This window comes from Musca autumnalis, unplaced genomic scaffold, assembly GCF_047663935.1.
Source record: "Musca autumnalis isolate F117 unplaced genomic scaffold, ASM4766393v1 scaffold_5, whole genome shotgun sequence".
NCBI lineage: Eukaryota > Metazoa > Arthropoda > Insecta > Diptera > Muscidae > Musca > Musca autumnalis.
The window spans coordinates 150,336,766-150,358,699 of NW_027412088.1; the positions used below are offsets into that span (position 1 = coordinate 150,336,766).

General features: G+C 36.9%; 1 long non-coding RNA gene across 2 annotated transcripts in view; it reads right to left on the reverse strand.

Annotated features, from left to right (window-relative positions):
- LOC141406731 (uncharacterized) overlaps positions 1-21,934 on the reverse strand; it is a 470,067-nt gene that overhangs the window by 377,258 nt on the left and 70,875 nt on the right. For both annotated transcript variants that reach the window (XR_012413497.1, XR_012413496.1), the window contains exon 3: positions 19,899-19,940. This is a non-coding gene — a long non-coding RNA (uncharacterized lncRNA). The remainder of the gene's footprint in view (positions 1-19,898; positions 19,941-21,934) is intronic.

The following is a 21,934-nucleotide window of genomic DNA, read 5'->3' on the forward strand; positions in this document are numbered from 1 at the left end:
TTGAACGATATGTTCAGGGAGGAGCTTAATTATAGGGTGGGTGAACAGTGTGGAAGCGGACTTAACGGTGGATATTTTCATATTTGTTAGATGGAAGAACTGCACTAGGTCAGCTATGCGGAAATTTAAACTATGACATATGTATGTCATCGATGATACGATTCGACACCATGATCGTACAATCATCCGCATACATTACTATCTTCAGAAAGATGGAAGTTAAAGTGATTTGATTATCCAACGTTTCAATTACGGCTGGAGGGAAGCCTTTCCTACATAATCGAACAGTTAGGCACGGTTGACAGTAGCGTAGGCCTTTGATAGTTCAAGATCCGCCATAACTATTCGGTCGCACTTACTGTTCTGGTTCAGTCCTCGACTGTTATGAGTGGATATGGCTTGTAATGCTGTTTTGTGGTATTATGTGCTTTCCTCTTCGCTCTATCACTCTCGGGGTGCTCTTTGAACTGCCCTCTAACCCTTCGCTGGACACCCATATTGTTTGTCACATTCGTAACACATGAGTCTGACCAGACCAGATTATTTATAATTCTTAGTAAAATATGTCTAAAGGATCCTAATCTTTAATAAATAATCCTTTTTTGTCAAAAACATGCCGAAAAACTACAAATTTTATTAATTTGATCAATTTAGTAAAAACGGATATATGCCTATGAAGTAAAAAATAGTATTTTTCATATCTCTATTCTCGATAATCCTATTAATATTTCACGATGCTATCAAGAGCTAATTGAAGGAATATATCCTAAGGACTTTCCTCTAATTCATTTAGAGAATCCTATATTTGAACCAATCCACCCCACAAAAATGGCAGCAAAACGAAGTAATGGGTTTTATTTGTCCAGTTATGTGTAAAATTGTCTAAAATAAAAGTGTAACCCTACTTGCAAGGGATTTGGTAGGTTGTTTAACATTCACTGATTTCACACCCATCTCCTACTTTTGCGAACTTTTTATGTGCAATTTTAATACATGGTAGGGTGAAAAGCGACAAATTTCACAAACGGGTATATATTTTTTTAAATAATATAGGAACAAATCTAATTTTAGGAAAAATGTCCGAAATACTGGTCAGACTCATGTTTTACGAATGTCATAAAATCCTTTTAGCTCCTTTTCGTTGATCCTTTTGACTTCATGTTTCTTTCATTGAAAAGGTTTTCATCATTTCATCAAGCTACCTGGAATCACAGGTCCATAGCTTTATCGTAACCCAGTTTAAAATGCAAAATAAAATGACAAAGGCCTGGTTAGACTCAGGTGTCCAACGGAGGGCTGAAATAATACGAGCACCTCTTCGGATCTGTCACCGTCATGCCGTTGAAAGTAACACCTGTTCTTTCGTCCTTCTTTCCCGGTTTTGATAATGATTTAACCGTTGCCTACAATTTACCTAGTCCTGTACCAATGTTGCATTGCCTCCGCTTATGCTTGGGTCTTAAGTGTTCGTTTTTCCGGATATTTGACCAGCAGGTATGAAGCGCTGCAACAATGATGATGTCCCGTAAAATTCTCGCAGCTCCACGAGGATCTGAGGGAATGGGCAGCTCTCTGAAGCGGTGATTTGTAAATACTCTGAACACTTGCCAATCAACTTTCTAGAGGTTATGAAGTAGGGTGGTCTGTTAACGGGGACGATGATAGGAAGATGGCCTGAGGCAAGGCAAATTATGGGTTGCCAGAATAAGTCATTTATCAGACTGGGTGTCACAGTGGTGATGTAACAGTGGTGATTAAAGTCCCTAGCACCAGACGATCATTGCTATCCAAAATCGAACTAACGTTGGTCATATAATGCAACGCAGGCACAGTTCTTCATAATTGAAAACATAATCAGGATACATTCCATGTATGGGTGATTATAGTCAAGCTCAAGGAAGATAGATCTGTACTGGAAAAAAATTGTGAATAAGGAAGCAAATCCTCCTCCTACACCGTTTTTGTACGACCCTTTCACAAGACCTTGTAACTAATGAATAGCTGTAAGCTACAGATGACGGTGAGCATTGTTTCCCGCATCGCGGCGACCATAAGGTTCCTCCGATATAAAGTCTGCGATTTTACTGACTTTGCTACTTAGATCGTTAAACTGAATTGTACGAATAATGCATTTTCGGGGTGCTGAACAAACACATGTGGTGTTATTTTTGAGGAAACTTCGGAGGTGTCTCGTATTCCGACGACGAAGTTGCAACATTGCGAAGGAGCAACATAACCCCTATCGCTGTACTCCTGGAGGCGACTAAGTCATGAGAAACCTCGGAAGTGCAACTATTCCATACATGCATTACATCTCACCAAAGTTTACATATCTTTTATTTACTCAAAGAGTGTCACATCTCAAACAATCAAGTTTCAAGAAAAACGCGTTTTAAATTGCCGATTGAAATTTGGTTCCCAATATAAAAATATTATTACACAAAAAATAAAAACAACTACTTGGACAATCATTTGTAAAGAGCTAAACAGATATATGTGCTGAATTTCTGCGCAAGATCAATCATGATTTTTTAGTTCTTCATAAACTCAAAAAAATGTTTGATTATTTATGTCAAACGCCTAGAAAATATGCTGTAATTGGTCGAGGTTTAGTGATTAAAATTTGACACAAGATAAAGTAGAAGTCGTAAAAAAATAAAAATTGCTAACTCAGAAAAAGCATTTTTGAGTTATGCCACTCTTTGAGTAAATGAGTGATATGGTGGATGCGGATCTGGCACAGATCAAAAGAGCTCGAAGCAGGCATTCCGGAATAAATTGCTGCTCTCATTGTGAAGAAAATATACGAATACAAACACATAATTCTTATGGTGACGGTCCCCGGTCGAAGATTCCTCCAAGTCAATACGGTGCATAGAACCAGCCGCCGTGGGATTGTGTTGAAACCGTAGGCTTTTTTATGTAATATATGTTTAAAGACTATCGGAGCTATGCTCGTTCTTGTGCTCAGAGGAAACCATTTTTGTTAAAGCATATACTTTAAAAGGCCTTATTTTAATTCGAAACGGGTCCCCTTGGACCCATAAATTATGTTTACAGAAATCCGTACCTAACATTTAATTACTTGACAATTTAAACATGTTGATTTCGTTTAATAAATCACAACAATTTTTTGTGACATTACATTAAAGTTAATACAAAATGTTGTAACAGTAATAACAACGGCTATTGTGTGCAGTACATTCCATTGTTATTGTTGTTGCTGTTGTCATCATTCAGATGTACGAGTACATATGCATGCGAATTATATGACATTAGTTTGAATTCTGGTTGAATGCTCTTCTTAGCACAGACATCAAAATACAACAAATTGTGAAATGATGATGGTGATAATATGGATGTTGTTGTTGTTGTTGCTGCTGTTGGTGGTGATGAAAATTTGCTTCCCCTGCAACTGTTGATGAAGATCTTAAGGGAAAATTTGTACATGCTGAGAATGAGAATCATGATGATGTTGCTGTTGATGATTTGTGCACGATAGGCACGATTCTGACAATTTGAATAGGTTTGTCATGCATTCCACAACATTCAGTTGTCGTACTTGGCAATTTGTGTTAAGGTAGATGACATGAATTTGTCTAAATAACAACAATGGGGATATGTGGTCGGTCTTCTATTCACCCACCGGCATACGCATATTGCTCTAGCAGCAGCAAACACTGATGTTAATGACGATGACAACAATCATGAAGACATTGTTGATGGCGGTGTTGCTGCTGCTGTTGATGATGAGAAGAAATAATGTTAACTATCGCACACACACAAATACAAATACACACATAGACCACCCACATGCATACCTCCCCCACCGTGTTCAGCTGTCACTTGAAATTACACTTTACATTTGTAACTGTGGCAGGCAACAAATATTGCAGGGTGTGGGTGGGTGTAGTAGTGGTATTGTTGTTACCGTATTTTTCCCCGCAAGCCTGTATGAGGGCTCGTGGCACATGTGTAATAAACCGAGAACAATGGTTATGTTCAACTCTTACGTAACGCATCCAGTTTTTGATTTCTATAGGAAAACTATGAAACAAGTTGATAGGTCTCTGAATGGGGTCTGACAATGTACCAATGATGTTCCGGCTGCTGCTGCCTGTGATGACGACGAGTGTCACTGTCAACACTTTAATTGCATTTAGCTGAATGTAAATGAAGAGAACAGGACAAGAAAAAAAAAACGACTATCAGAAAAAATAAAATATTTAAAACAACACGCAAAAATAAAAATTAATTTGCAGCAACTATAAAAATCCAGCACTGCAATATTGTTGATGTGCAGGAGCAGAATATCTTAACTGATGAAAATTCCCTTGAAAGAGCTCATATGGGGCGTCATCGTTGTTCTTTCCATAATATAGACCAGAATTAAAATTTTTCCAAATTGAGCCTTTAGATCCTCTGACAACACACAATATTCAATTACAGCATTTCGGTTCGAAAATTTCTCAAAAAAATCACCTCGAAATACATAACATAAAATTGGACTAAACTGGTTCATGGGGGGTAGACTAAAACCAAGATATATTTGGATAGTTTTTTCCTTCAAAAACTCTTATATGTGTGCTACTCTTATATGGGGACTATTCCCAAACGTGGACCTACACTCTTTGATTTTTTGCAAGATATGTTTTGTACCTTTAACGAATACTAAATTCCAAATTTCAAACATTTAAGTGGGTTATTGAGATTACACTCTCAAAATACCGCAAATCGGGAGATACACGTCTAAGGGGGCTATATGAAGGCGTGGACATATAATGATAATTATCTTCTAGAATATTTTATACCTCCATGGAAGACCAAATACAAAATTTCACCTATTCCGGCTTCATCATGACGCTGAAACCTTCAAAATACTTAAAATCGGAAGGGACCGTTCTATTGAGGCTATGTAAAGGCGTGGATCTATGCCGACAAATTTCAGGTGGAAAGTTTTATACCCCCAACGAGGACTAAATAGCACTTTTCAATATCGCCAATTCGGTGCGATATTGAGGGCACAGCTTTTAAAATGCCACAAAATCAGGAAGTACGCTTCTATGGGGGCTATATGCAGACGTGGACCTTTACTGACAATTCTCTTCTGGAATATTTGATACCCTAATGGAAGACTAAATACCAAATTTCAACCATTTCGGTATGATAATGACGCTGAAACCTTAAAAATATCGAAAATCGGGAGGTACCGTTGAATGAGGGATATATAAAGGCGTGAATTATACCGTAAATTTTCAGGTAAAAGGGTTTATAACCCTAACGAACACTAAGTACCAAATTTCAGCTATTTCGGCATGATATTTAGGTCACAACTTTAAAAATACCGAAAATCAGGAGGTACGCTTCTACGTGGGCTATATGAAGGGGTGAACCTATGCCGACAAATGTCAGTTGGAAAGTTCTGCACCCCTAACGGAGACTATATATTAATATTCAGCCATTTCGGTGGGATAATGAAGCTAAAAGCTTCAAAGTACCAAAAATCGGCAGATACAATTCTATGGCGGCTTTGTATCGGAAATGTATCGTTCTTGCCCCGGAAATGTATCGTTCCTTCAATTAGCGAAATTGTAGGTTTTATGAGTGGGAAAAACATCATGGCCTTAAGGACCCACGAAGCAAAGCTCAACGCCACCATTTCCCTTGGCTCAGAACAAATTCAGATCATAGTCTCCATAAAAAGATCACCGAAGATCTGATTGACAAGGTTTCAGAGAATTTAGAACTGCCCATTACACCAAATCCTCGGGTAGTTGGTAGAATTTTTCGGGACATCACCACTGTCGCAGCTAATCGCTACATTCCAGCTGGACGAATACCCGAAATCAGACCAAACGAACCCAGAAAAACCAAAAGTTAGAGAACTTAGTCCTGAAGTCAGGAGACTAGTGGCGAAAATAAACGGAAAAAATGGCCAGAGTACCTGGAGCAATGCAACATTGGTAACGGGTTAAGTAAATTGTAGGCAACGGTTAAATCACTCTCGAATCCGGGAAAGAAAGACGAAGAAAAACAGTTGTTTCTTTCAATTGGTGGTGTGACAGTGACTGCAACCATTTATAGAGAACCCCGAGAGTGATAGTGTGAAGAGCAGTGTGCTACGCCGTACAAAAGCTCTTTCAGTCAGTTAGCGCACCGAAAATGCATCATTCCGGCAATTCAATTGCAACGGACACTTTATGAGTGGAATGAACATTATGGTCGCCGTTATCCTGTCACCTGTATCTTGCAACAATGCGATGGTTACAACGTCTTGCGAACGAATCGAACAAGAGGCGGTGGAGCAGAACTTACCTCGCTTGAACTTGACTCTAGTGGACTCTTAGATGGACTGTAGGGGGGCAGCAATAAACTGTGGGAATGTCACAATAGACTTGCTTAATGAATACATACAGCCGATCAATAGCTGCGACTTGCGTTATATGCCTGACATTAGTTCACTGTTGGTGCTAGGGGACTTCAATGTCCTTCATGAGCTTTGACATTCCGTCTTAAGCAATGATCAGAGGAGAACTGCGCTGGACCAACCTTTTACTCGGTGCCTCCACATTTTGTACGGTGGCTGAAGACGCTCACATCACCATTGTGGCACTCGGTCTGGTAATTCATAACTTCACACAGCCGTACTATTCGGAACCATGGAAAGGCTGATTGACATAGGTTCAGAGAATTTACCAATCACCGCTTTACAAAGCTGTTCATTCCCTCAGATCGTCGGGTACATAGTTGAGGGAACTTTTCGGGACACTGTTGCAGCCACTAGCTACATACTTGCTGGTCGAATACCCGAAGTCAGACCAAACGTACAAGTTTGATAACTCCCCTTTGAGGTCAACAGCCTAGTAGGCGAACATAAGCGGAACAAGTGGCTAGATCACCTGAAGAAGCAATGCAATATTGGTATAGGATTAAGAAAATTGTGGGCAACGATTAAATTACTCACGAATCCGGAAAATAAGCATGATAGAGCGGCTGTTACGTTTAACGGCGTGACATTGTTAGTTCCGAAGTGATGCGCGTGTTATTACAATCGGCAGTCTATAGAGCATTCCGAGAGGTATAGGACATGACATGTGTCTTCAATATATCGTTAGCAAGGTGTTTCGCTACTGAAGCAAGGCAAGAATGCCAGCAGAAGCGAATCGTGCAGGCTCATTTCACTCCTGTCGCCAGTACCACAGTTTCTAGAGTCACTCATGATGACAACCTGCTCTCCAGTTGCTCAACATTAACATGGATTCTAAAGCCCACAAATCCCTGGCCGGCAGCAAGTGGGATGCTGACAAAGAAACCTTGTTGACCTCTTATAAAGTACTAGCAAAATGCCCGCTACTTCGTATGCGGAAAATGAAGAATATACAAATAAACAATACTTAATATGAAAAAAATTGATGTATCAACACATATTTTAAATGATTTTTAATTTAATATTGTTCGTAAACCTTTAGTTCCAATTTCTAAAAAAAAAGAAAACCTTGTCGCATTACAACGGTGCGGGTAGTTGTATCCACTGTTTCCAACCGAAGTAGTTGTAATTTCGGAATTTGTGATATCAAAATGTATTTCCGCATTTCCAACAACAGCTTAATACCTTAGCCCTCAGTGGCCTCCATACCTAATTTCGCATATAAAAAACCTCCTTATCTAAAAACTAACACTGAACCTAAACAAAAATTCGAAATTCCAGCTATATCCCTTTATGCAACAACAAAACGGTACCAAATTTAGTACTAATAATAGGTAGTAGTTTCAAAACTTACATCCCTATATCAAAAGCTATATCGCAACAGCGATACCTATTTAATGATCCTTATCTCCATTCTATACCCCAACCGCTATCCTAATGCCGAGTTTCACAATTTCAGCTTAACCTTTTATGGTACGTACATACATCCACAATGACATCCATAACTACCTACACACCAACAGCAACTATGGTACCAAATTTCCGAATTCCATATACAAAATTTAGTACCATTTAATACTTTTCATACAATTTCCGAATTCCATATACAAAATTTAGTACCATTTAATACTTTTCATACGAAAGTACAAATTTCAATGACTAACTCAATCCTCCACTTCGGCAGTAATCTTAGCTCTATATTTCAGGACTTTAGCTCGATGCGTTAACCAAATCCAAATTTTATCACGTTAAGTATAATTTAGTACTTTTCGTACACATAAGAACGAATTTCAAAGGTTACTTAAATCCTCCACTCCAACAGTAATCTTAATTCCAAGTTTCAGTACCATTTAGTACTTTTTTATTACCTAATATTAGATATTTCCAATATCATTTCAGCCATCAACGACCCTCAAACCAAATTTCAGAATTTGTACGCATTAAAAAATCCTACCAAATTTAGTACTTTTCATACACGTGGGTTTAACCTCAAAAAATTACTTTCTTATATCAACCATCTGTACCAACCGCGATTCTCATTTCCAGCTCTATCAGTTCCCCCAAACTAAATTATAGTACTTTACAAATACATAAGAACGAATTTCCGAAACCTCCTCCTAAAATTCCAAAGCATCCTGCTAACCCCTTTACACAATAACAAATTATATCAAATTCTATACCACTTACTACCTTTTATAGTATGCATTTCCAAAACCATCTCCATATCTTAACCCTTCATACCAACAGTGACTCTAAGAACAAAGTTTAAAATTCCACCCGTGCCTACACCCGATACAACATTAAGACATCTTTAGTACACTTCGTAAATATACGAATGTTACACACCTCTCTCCGTTCAACCATATCTAAATTGTACGAAATTTAATACTTATCATAACGATAAGTACGAATTTTACAAAACTCCCTCAATCCTACAACTCAACAGTAATCTTAATTCCAAATTTCAGGATTTCATCGCTATCCGTTCATCCAAATCCAAAGTGTACCAAATTCAGTACCATTTAGTACTTTTCGTACCCACAAGTATGAATTTCCAAAACTTCCTTAATCCTACAGTCCAACAGTAATCTTAAATCCAAATTTCAGGATTCCAGCTCTATCCGTTCACCCAAATCGAAATTGTATGAAATTAAGTACCATTTAAAACTTTCCGTACCCATAAGTACTAATTTCCAAATCTTCTTCAATCCCACACTCCAACTGTAACCTTATCTCCAAATTTCAGGTTTCCAGACCTATACGTTCAATCAATTCCAAATTGTACCAAATTTAGTACTTTTCGTACACATAAGTACAAATTTCCTAACCTATCCCATATCTCAATCCTACACTGCAACAGTAATCTTAATCCCAAATTTCAGTTTTCCAGCTATTTCCGTTAACTTAAATCCAAGTTGTACTAAATACAGTACCAATTAGTACTTTTCGTTCACATAATTTACGAATCTCCAAACCTATCTCAATCCTACACTCCAACAGTAATCTTAATTCCAAATTTTAGGATTCCAGCTCTATCCTTTCACCCCAATCCAAATTGTACTAAATTTAGTACCATTTAGTACTTTTCGTACACATGAGTACAAATTTCCTAAACCATTTTCTTTTATAACACCACTTCCCAACCTTTATTTACATACCAAATTCCAAGTTTCTAGCTAAATCCGTTCAAAATATACAGCTGGTACTAAATTTTGTAACTTTTAGTACTTTTCGTGCACTTATAGGTCGAATTTCCAAAAACCCTTTGGTACATCTTTCTAACTCTCCATCAGTTACCTTCGTTCCAAATTTCAGAATTCTAGCTCTTCCAGTTTGCCTAATACTAAGGGTACCATATTTAGTACCTTTTAGTACTTTTCGTACCCTTCTAGGTCGAATTTCAAAAAACCCAGCCTTATCTCACCCCTACACACCGACATCAACCCACAGTCAAAATTTCAGCTTTCTAGCTTCAGCCGTTTCGTCTGGGCGATGATATATATGTCAGTCACTCACTCACTAACCTCTTTTATATATATAGATTATTTATGATTTATTATTTACTATTTATTATAATTTCCGGATTCCAGCGCTATTTCTCCATACAAATGCAATTTATACCAAGTTTAGTATTTTCCGTACTTATAAGTACGAATTTCAGAATTACCTCAATCCTACACTTCAAAAGTAGTTGTAATTCCAAATTTCAGTATTCCATCTCTATGCGTTAACTCACATCCAAATTGTACCAAATTTAGTACGTTTCGTACCCATAAGTACGAATTTCCAAAACTTCCTCAATCCTACACTGCAACAGTAACCTTAATTCGAAATTTCAGGATTCCAACTCTATCCGTTCACCCAATTATAAATTGTACCAAATTTAGTACATTTAGTACTTTCCGCTCCCATAAGTATGAATTTCCAAAACTACCTCAATCCTACACTCCATCAGTAACCTTAATTCGAAATTTTAAGATTCCAACTCTATCCGTTCAACTAAATGTAAATTGTACCAAATTTTGTACCATTTACTACTTTCCGTACCCATAAGTATAAATTTCCAAGACTAACTCAATCCTACACTCCAAAAGTAATTTAATTCCAAATTTCTGGATTCCAGCTCTATCCGTTCACCCAAATATAGATTGTACCAAATTTAGTACATTTAGTACTTTCCGTTCCCATAAATATGAATTTCCAAAACTACCTCAATCCTATACTCCATCAGTAACCTTAATTCGAAATTTCAGGTTTCCATGTCTATCTAAATCCAAATTGCACCAAATTTGGTACCATTTAGTACTTTTCGTACACATAAGTATGAATTTCCAAAACTTCCTCAATCCTACACTCCATAAGTAATCTTATTTCCAAATTTAAGGATTCCAACTCTATCCGTTCACCCAAATATAAATTGTACCAAATTTAGTACATTCTCAATCCTACACTCCATCAGTAACCTTAATTCGAAATTTCAGGATTCCAACTCTATCCGTTCAACTAAATTTAAATTGTACCAAATTTAGTACCATTTAGTACTTTCCGTACCCATAAGTATAAATTTCCAAGACTAACTCAATCCTACACTCCAAAAGTAATTAAATTCCAAATTTCAGGATTCCAGCTCTATCCGTTCACCCAAATTCAATTTGTACCAAATTTAGTACCGTTTACTACTTTTCGTACCCATAAGTAAGAATTTTCAAAACTACCTCAATCCTTCACTCCATCAGTAATCTTAATTCCAAATTTCAGGTTTCCATGTCTATCTAAATCCAAATTGTACCAAATTTGGTACCATTTAGTACTTTTCGTACACATAAGTATGAATTTCCAAAAGTACACCCATATCTCAATCGTACGCTTCAACGGTAATCCAAATTCCAAATTTCAGGTTTTCAGCTCTATCCGTTCACCCAAATCCAAACTGTACCAAATTTAGTACCATTTAGTACTACTCGTACACATAAGTACGAACTTCAAAAATAATTTCCTTATATCAACACCACTTCCCAACCTTGATTTCCATACCAAATATGAACATTGTAGGTATATCCGCTCAAAATATACAATTGGTACCAAATTTAGTAACTTTTCGTACACTTATAAGTCGAATTTCCAAAAACCCTTTGGTACATCTTTCTAAATCTCCATCAGTTACCCTCCTTCCAAATTTCAGAATTCTAGCTCTTCCCGTTTGCATAATACAAAGGGTACCATATTTAGTACCTTTTAGTACTTTTCGTACCCTTCTAGGTCGAATTTCAAAAAACCCAGCCTTATCTCACCCCTACACACCGACAGCAACCCACAGTCAAAATTTCAGCTTTCTAGCTTCAGCGGTTTCGTCTGGGCGATGATATGTCAGTCACTCAGTCACTCAGTCACTCACTAAGCTCTTTTATATATATAGATAAGGCCGGTCTGTGGTAAGCTATGCCGCTCCAGTGTGTAATGAAAAATTTTGCGCTACGCAGTAGAAGAATATTCAAACCTGCCAAAAAATAACCATGAGGAGATGAAGGTTTTGCCGGTTCATCAGCATGTGCACAGGATGTTGCCGATGCAGTACCTGCTTGGGTGTTATCGTAGTTAGCATTCCTGTCATGATTTAATGGACAGGCTTCCTCGCCCAAAAACGTCAGAAGAAATCTAAATGATCAAGAGAAAGAGAGGTCCAAAGGCACAAACGAGAACCGCTAGACAAACGAGCATATCAGGCAGGCTTAGCATTCACACTGATGCAGTCGCGCAAAGAGTACAGAGAGACAGTGTGAACGTCGTACTTGGGAACAATCCCCACTGCAGCAGAAGAACGCCAGCTGCTAAGGCAAAAACGAGTGGTTTTAGCCCAGTTAAGATCCGGCCGATGCAGCCGTCTCAATTCGTATTGGGACCGAATTGATGCCACGATACCCAACACATGCGCGACCCGCTGCATTTGTTTAGCTGCACAACAGCAAACCCTAATCACCTGTATTCATATTTTTATGGACGCAACCAGCCCCGATTGCAGAATTTTTGAGTTTGGATACAGAATAACCAGAACCTTATAACTGAAATAATACACGAATTAACATATTTACGTTGCTACAACAAAAACAACAACATGTGAGTAATTCAAGGGGATATCTGTATGTATGTATGGCTGGTGCGCACGACAACTCTCGAACGAAGCAAACGATTGGGTCAAAAATTCAGCATTCGTAATATTTTCTCCAAACTTAGTTTAAGTTCGAAAAATGGTGCGCACGATAACTCTTAAGCTTCGTTCCCGTACTTTTTAATAGTAAAACTCGTAAAAGAGAGAACGGTAAAATTTTTTTCTCACACAAAAGTTTTTTATGTAGTTCGGGAACGGAAAAATGGAAAATACGCAAAACAAAACTGGAACAAATATTAAAGTCGGCGTATCAGCCAATCAGACTCCGGCTACCATGTTACTATTTTTTACACGCTCAAATTTAACGAGTAAAAAGTTTTTAAAGAGAGCGCCATTCAGCGCCAGTTTTGTTCAAAGAGAAGTGAACATTTTACAACTTTTTTGTGTACGGGAACGGTTTTTCAGGTAAATGGGTAAAAGTCGTAAAAATTGTAAAAACTTTTTACTTCTGGAACAAAGCTTTAAAGGGAGTAATCGAACAAGTCATAAATTTGCATATGATAATATCACTAAACTACTATATATCGGTCCACTCCTCCGGGTATCTCCCACTCAAAATTTGGAATAAGTGAAATTTAAGACCTCCTCTCGGATCGTTTTGAAATTTTTTTCAGCAGCAGTCCTTGCGGCCTTCTTTGCGACGGCCTGAGGTTATCGCCTAAAAGCTCGAAAAAACGAAAAATGGCAAATCCGCAATATAACTCTCGCAGGGAGTTTCTGATTGTTCCAAACTGTTCACATCGTATTATTAAATCTAGCCATGTTTCAGGTTGGAATATGGACTATATCGGTCCCGTTCATTAATACGTCCCCCACAAAATTTGGGGAAAAGTTCAGTATAACAGCTCATCTCGGATCGTTTTGAAATGTGTTCCATAAAGTTTTTTTATGGGTCCTGTTACGAAGCCTCAATTTTATCGGGGGCAAGTCCATACTTCATCTCACGATACCTACTAAACTGGACAGTACGTAAGATAACCGTCGAAGGGAGAGCACGATTTCGTCAAACTTTATACATCGTATTATTTCTTACAGCCTTGAATTATGTACGAATACATCGGACAACCGGTACATTCCAAACAGAGTTTGGAAAGAGTGCAGTTCAAGGACTCACCTTGTTTGTAAAATCTTGTTTGTAAAATCTTAGCAAATCCATACTTGCTGAGAAATTTGCTCAAAATCGCAAAAAACCCCTGTAGACTTTAGAAGTATTTGGTTTGCTTCCTTTCTTTAGGTCCGAGGCTGAGGGTATATCTCTGTCGGCACAACTTACTGATACTTTCTTAATGCTTGTTCTCCTTAATAATTTCATAACTTGCACCCAATTTTCATCTAAAATATTTGCACAGTTCATAAAATTCCAATCTTCTAACACAAAAGCCAATTTCTTGTTTGTCATAACAACCTGCCACTGTCTCTCTGTGTCTCTTTAATAGTTTTCTTTTACATTGTATTTACAACTATGACAGACAATCTTGTCATATATACAAGCAAACTTTTGTGTCCTAAATTAGTACAAAATGTTCGTAATCACACACGGCACATATGTGAGTGAGTGAGTGAGTCATTGACTTGTGACACCATATTTTACTGTCTGCTGCCATCAGCTAACTACTGTCTGTTGGGCTGTGTGTTGTAATTCAAGCTAAGTCCACAAGTCTTTGTCCCTTGTCTTCTTTCTGCTTCTTCTTCTCCACCATGTAATATTGCATTTTCCACATTCCATGCGTGATAGCGAAAATGAAAGAAAATATCCGACACAAGAAAATAAAGTCAAAGATATGCACAGAACCGTTTCACCTAAGATCATGGATGGATAAAGCATAAGCGAGAGGTGAAACGGAGGGGAAAAAACCACCATACACATAATGCGTGCTGGCTGAATGAAAGAATACCTTAACAATGTGGTTGGCTTGGCTGGCTGGTTTGTTGCTTGTCTGACTGGAGGGTAACTTAAACCTTAAGGCAGAGACAAGGCAAGGCAACAACACAAAGTAGACACAAACACACAAAAGGTGCAACAAAATGTAGAACACAAGACGACAACAAGCAGCATAACATCTTAGACGGGATTTTGGTGCAAGTCTGCACTAGTTTTTCGCCTTGATGTGGCGGCATGATTGCGGGTGGTGCGGGTGTCTAGCTGTCCCTCTCTCCATCTGATCATGGAATATATGTGTGGGGGAATTTTCATACGATTATATGAGTGTGTGTGTTGAAGTTATTCAGTTAATGGGGTCATTGCTTGACAATAACATTTGGGCCATGCGACGACTACAACACATTTCATATCTTCTTCTTATTATTATTGCTGTGGTTGTTGTTGTCTTATTATTCCTCGTCTTGCGTCTAGTCTCTGTTGAGATTTTTACTGTTTGAACTGCAACTTACACACAGTTGTGTGTTTATTTTATTGCATAGGTGTGTGTAAGCCTGCATTGGACTACTTGCATGCATTCCATGGCAGCAGGGCTTACTTTGGTTTATGGTTTTATTTCCGTTTCCTTGCTGTTGCTACATCATAAAGTAGACATCATACATTGAATTTAAAGAAGTGCAGCTATTTTATAAAGGTATGTATGAATGGCTATGCACAATGGGATGACAACAAAGATTATCATTTAAATGGTTAATAAAAAGAAAGGTGTCACTTGGATGAAAAAGAGTTTAAATCCAGGAGATTACATGTGTGACCTTATTGCAAAATATCTGTATTTATGTTGGGAACTGTATGTTTTGAATATAAAGAAGATGAAGAAAAAGGAAATGTTCATTATGAACGGATAACAGGTCTGATTTGTTGCTTAGATGCAGATCGACCATGAGAGGCAGGGATTTACTTATACTTCACTTTAATACCGCCAGCAATTGACCATTAATCTTGGAACTAAATAACGGACATTGCTAAATTAACTGCAAATTATATGAAAGGGATGTCGTCCAAATACACTTGTGGTCAAAAACCATTATTTCGATGAGGCAAAATGTTGGTCTTATCAAAGTGCCTGAAGGCTGAGAATATAAAAATTTATTACCTATAATGAACAAATTTGTAAAACAGGAAGATTCCTCTTTTGGCCCGTACAATGGCGACCTTCAGGACGTTCATAAACATCCAAGAAAACTAAAGATATTCATGGACTTTACATCACACAACACTGAGCAGTGGATTTTTGATGATTATTTCTCGAATGCTATGAAGTTCACGCTGCGGTTAATGAACGTTAAATGGAATTTGCTTACACCTGGGAAGTTTTTGCGGATTCTGAAACTACAATGTTCATAGATGACAAAAATTAAAAAACCCAATAAAATCGAAGAAGGAATTTTTAAATAAATCGCGGTCAAAGTTCACATTTTAGGATTCTTGTAGGTTTTTTACGATTTTGTTTGGAAACTCCAAGTCGTATCGAAATGGAATTAGAGAAAATGAATATTGCTGTTTCAAAATCCGCAAAAACTTTCCAGGTGTAAGCGGTTTTCATTTAAAGTTAGTTAAGGCTCACCGTGCGTGACATTGTTTTATAAGGAGGCGATACGGTCGCTGTCTTAATGAAAGAGCAATGCTAACTTCTTCAACGCCAATGTCCCAACCTTAAACCCACAGATACTTTACGAGCACTAGAAAAAGCATATGACCTCACCATAAAGATTTTAATGTCATAGTTGGAAAGGAGGATGTCCTTGATCCAACTGCCGGAAAATATATTGAAACGTCCGATAAAGAAATAAAGCTAATAGGCTTCACTGTTGCAAAAACAATTGTAGTTAGTATCACCAGATAGATACCTCCATAAACCGATGCGGTGGCAGCCAACGACCTCAGCACAAATAAGTTTGTGTTTGTTTTATATCCTCCACCATAGAATGGAGGGTATATTTAGTTTGTTTTTCTGTTTACAACGCATTGAAATAATCATTTTCGACCCTATAACTTATATACATTCTTGGGTAAAATTCTGAGTCGACACATGCAGGTCCGTCCTTCCGTCCGTCTGTGGTAATCACTCTAGCATCCACAAAAATGGAGATTAGACGCTGAATTTTTGGGATAATACGTCTTTTGTCTGCAGGTAGGTCAAGTTCGATGATTGGCTACATCGGTCCACGTTTTGGTATAGCCCACATATAAGGGTACCACCCGATTTCAGATATTGTTACGTTTCCAGTCACATTTTCAAACCGAATTAGAGTTAGGGTTCCCATTGATCAACAAACATATATTCCAAAAATGTTGGGCATAGGTCCATGATTTGATATAGCCCCCATATAACGGTACCTCCCGAATTTGGATATTTTGAGGATTTTAGATACAACTTTTAACCGAACTAGCTGTAATTTGACATTTAGGGTGGTCCCGAAACTTATCCACCAAAAACCGTCAACATAGGTCCATGTTTTGGTATAGCCCCCATATAACGGTACATCCCCATTCTCGATATATTGAAGATTTTAGCTATAATTTTTCTCCGTAAATTGTCATTTAAGGTTCTCAGTGGCCACGCAACTTTTCACCCAAAAATCGTCAGCATTGGTCCATGTTTTGTATAGCCCCCATATAACGGTACCTCGGTATTTTTAGGATTTTAACTACAATTTTTACCTATACTAGCAGTAATTTGACATTTGAGGCTCTCAGTGGCCACGAAACTTCTTCACTAAAAATCAATAAAGATCCATGTTTTGGTACAGCTCCCATATAACGGTACCTCACGATTTTCGGTATCTTGAGGATTTTAGCTACAATTTCTAACCGAACTAGCTGTAATTTGACATTTGAGGTCCTCAGTAGCGGCGAAACTTCTCCACCAAAAATCGTCAACATAAGTCCATGTTTTTGTATAGCCCCCATATAACGGAACCTCCCGATTTACGGTATTTGCAACCGTACTACCTGTAATTTGACATTTTACCTGAAAGCATCATCTCAAAGCCTGAAAATCGGCGGGTGGTCCCACTACTAAAACCTGAGTAAGGATGAATCTCGCCATTACCATAAACAATATGAGTCTTACTCTTCCCAAGTCTTAAAGGATGTTGCCAAATCACCGATCATAAACTTGGTTGATTGCTATTCATACCATAGAACAAGTCGCGTGACAGAATATTTCTCGGGTCACTAGATTTTCGGAAGGCATTCGATATGATCATACACACCATAGTGCTTGAGAATATTTAAGCCACCATTTTCGAGCCGAGTTCGAAACGTTGGATCCTTAACTACCTGTACGGTGGCCAGTTACATGTGCAGTTCAGGAACTCGAAGTCAACGCCTCGTAGAGTGAAACTGGGAGTTCTCCAAGGTGTTGTGATATCTTCGGAGCAGTTCGAACTTTACCCTTGTCGTATAGAAGATCCATGGCATCATGGCTAACCTTGACAGTTTCGTCAAATCAAAGAACCTGGTAATGTCAGCTAGTAAATCTACAGCAATACCCTACACCACAGGGACAGAGGAGATGTGTTGGTGCTGGAATGCATGCTTCGACGAGTAAGAATTACGACCAGAAATTGCCCCCAAGATTGTAAGGGTCACATTCGACACCCAATTCAGATCATCCTAGCATGCCACAACTATCTGCAAAGGTAAAGAAACCTTGTTGTCCACATACAACGCCATAGGCTTTCAGACGCTTATGGAGGGAAGCAAGCTCACGAAGAAATATCGTTGTAAACAGAATAACAAGGACTACCCTTGACGAACATTCCAAAAACAATTCTAGAAAAGCCTTTAAATTCTAGAAAAGCCTTTAAATTTAATTGAAAATTGTTAAATTATATCGATGTGCAAAGGTTGGACCAAAGTTAGCCACTCCTTATGATATTTATCGTGTTCGCAGTCGTTTTAGTTGGCCACTGCAGGATTTTTAGAGCTCTTGGACCATTATATCTATCAGCAGTGTGAACTTTTCCAGGAAAAAACTTTTCATCTATTCCAGAACCTGCAAGAATCTACTATTTTTGAATAATTTATAATACTTTCTTTATAAATTTGAAAACTTTTAACACGCAATCAGGGCGAGAGAGTAAACATTTCAAAACGATCGTATAATAGGGAAACTTAAATTATGTGAGGGAGGAATCTGAAGGAGTTGTCCTATATAGAACTTCGTAGAATTTGATGCACGGTTGTAAGAAATATTTCGTATTTTCAGCCAAATCGTCCAATTAAGGGTAACCACTTAAATGGACTATTATTAGTGATTTTTAAAGCTTTTGACCCACTATCTCAGGACGTATTGACTTGCGCACGAAAATATTATCTCATTCTTTAAGGACTATGAATAAAATATTCAATAAAATTTAGGAAAAAAAATTTGGAAATTTTCGTAGGTGTCTAAAAACTTTATTTCAATGAGTACTATTCTTTGATCGTGACAAAGTTTATAAACCCTCTATAGCAACAAGATTTGAAAGTTTTTCTGAAGACATCCTTTGGCATATTATATGACAAACCCACTAACAATACCATTTTCTTTCTTGGTTGATATAATTTTCGCCCATAGTTCCATAGTAGAATAGAATAATGAAATAAACTATAAGACCTTACTATAGTTCAACATCAGTGTAAATGCATGCCGTGATTTTTTTTCGTATGCGTATACTTTATACCTTTTTCATATACTCTAAAATTGTTATTGTGTCAACCACGCACACAGCCTGCTTTACATTTTGTCTTTAGGGTAAATTCAAGTTTTCTTCCGGTTGTTATTCTGTGTCTCTGTTCTGGATTTTTGCTTCTGCCGTAACCATAATTTACCTTTCCCTAGTTATTCATACCTAATTTTATTTACTCAATTCATAAGAGAAGCATTTTCAACAGCCATAGATGCAAATCTAGCGTACCTCTCAAGTTGTTCGCGCTTTCACACAAATTCGTTAAAGGTTTTGTAGCATTTGTATTCCCTCCTCTTTGAAAGGGCATTTCATTGCATTTCTATGCCATATATTTTCTATATATTTTCTTTTGTAATTTATGTGACAATGGAAAATAAATTTTTCTAGTTTTGGAAATACAGAGGCAAAGAAACATAAGAACGCAGCAATAAAATAAAACCATATTTTATTGCCTGTTACATCGTGGAAATAGTTAAAGAAATTTGCAAAATTTAATGAGCCGAAGCCTTGACTAAAAATTAATAGCGGAATACCCAATGGAGAAGATACAGGAACTAATGGAACGCATCTTTAGGGAAGGGGTTTGTTGTTTGTATGGTAAACTCAGTAAATTTCAAAGTAAATACATTCTTTAGGAGTAACTTTCTACCGCTTTTGAGGCCATAAATAAAATTGCTTTATTCTTACCTTTGATGCTATGTTCTGTGTTGCTAGGGAATCATTATATACCTGAAACAGAAGAAAAAGTTACGTTAAAAATATTTATTTACTGATTTTTTAAATAATTTATATTAACAAAGCGATTTCCAACAGCACAGAAGGAGAAATAATAATATTGAGATGTGCAATATTTAGCAAATACATGTGTCTTTCATAACACTCCACCACATATAGAAGATATATCCCACATACCAGGTTTATTAGGACAGATTTATTACGATACAGTTAACCGCAAATTTTGATGTCATACTTTTGGAATGGATAATGAGAAATAAGTGTTAAGGCATACAGAGCTAGGGAGCCTTTTGACCGTAATGCTCTGTAATCATTAACCTGAATATATGTATGTATGTTAAATTTCAAATTTCCTTTACAATACCATTGAAAAATTTTTTTTGGCGAGCACATCGATTTTTGGTACATGGGTTACGAAAAATATCGTGGTTCCAAATCTGTTCGCGTTCACAAAATTGGATGCTGTTCTCAAAAGTTATGGGGGGTTTTCTTCTCTTATAAAGAAAAGATATTTAAAAATTTCCTTTGTGTTGTAATAAGAAAAATTATATATAAATCGTTAACAGCATTTGATATCTATCCGCAGATGCTAAAATATTTGCTAAATTTATTTTTATTTTCGCGGAAATTTTATTAATTCTAACTCAGAAACCATAAAAATCTCTAAAAAAATAAGTTAAAAATATGTACAGAATCCAGACAACGCGTAGAAAAATATGAGAACAAAATTATAAAGATTGGGTTTATATCTTGCATATTACAGCAACAACAAAGGACGAAAACTTATTGTTGGAAATTACATATTTCAAAAATATATTTTTTGGTTTAATACGAAAAATTTGAGAAAAATTTTTGGGAGTTATTCTACTATTTCGCTAAATTTCCATACAAAACCTGAAGTATTTTGCTAAACCTTCTTCAAGAAAAATAGTTTGTCATCGTGAAAGTATATTTGCTTTCTGTGATAAGCAATAGAAATAACAAGAAGAGAGTAATAATAAAATTACAACCAAAGAAGAAACACAAAAGTTAAAAAGCGTGTAATTCACGAATCCTTTAAAATCAGTTGAAGAGCTTTCGACTTTTGAATACAGCGATCCTATTTCTGATAAAAATACGACAATATAACAAATTTTAAACAGATTCGTCAAGAACCACGGATGTGCCACCACATTCTATTTTGGGTTAAATACGAATATTACTCCCGAATCTCTGTAATTTATGACACACCTTTTTGCAAATATTATAATCGCGTATAAAGAATTCCACTTATTTATCAATTTCAAAGAAAATCGCGGTTCAATGCGCGGAATTGTCAAAATATATTTTCAAAGATTTTCCCATATTCAAAGTATCTATATCCGCCATTTTAGTGGATGGATTCGAACGCGGAAGAACACATTAGATCCGGCGAGTAAAAAAACAAAATCACGCAGCGTTCAAAGGTACCTTTGTTACAGTTCCAAATTTTAAAGCCAAAAAATAGTTTTTTAAGAAAATTTACGCAACCAATTTTCGACTTTGAACATCTATTACTAGGAATATGCACACTCATGAGATATAGATCAAACAACGTGGAATCACGAGTTCTATTACCCTACATATAGCTAGAATCATTAACTGGTTGCGCCCTCTAATTATAAGCAAAATTCAAAAAAATCCGAAATCAAAACTTCAAATGTTTATATCGAAAAATTATGAATTGGAACCAAGTTGGCCAAGGGGTATTTATTAATTCTTTCTTTGAGCACAGGTCTGAATGTGGCATGGTTTGGCCAGAAATCCTGAAAGAACACAAAAAACCTAGTTTACTTCAACACATTTTTACCCATTTTTGTGTATTACCACCAACACAGCATCCACGTAAATTATTTTTTGTGGTCCATGTTATGAGCCCGTTGCTAAAACATTTCAATCAACAGATATATTCATATTGCAAAAAATATATTTACAGTTCGTGATTGTAAAATTTTTTGAACATTACCATA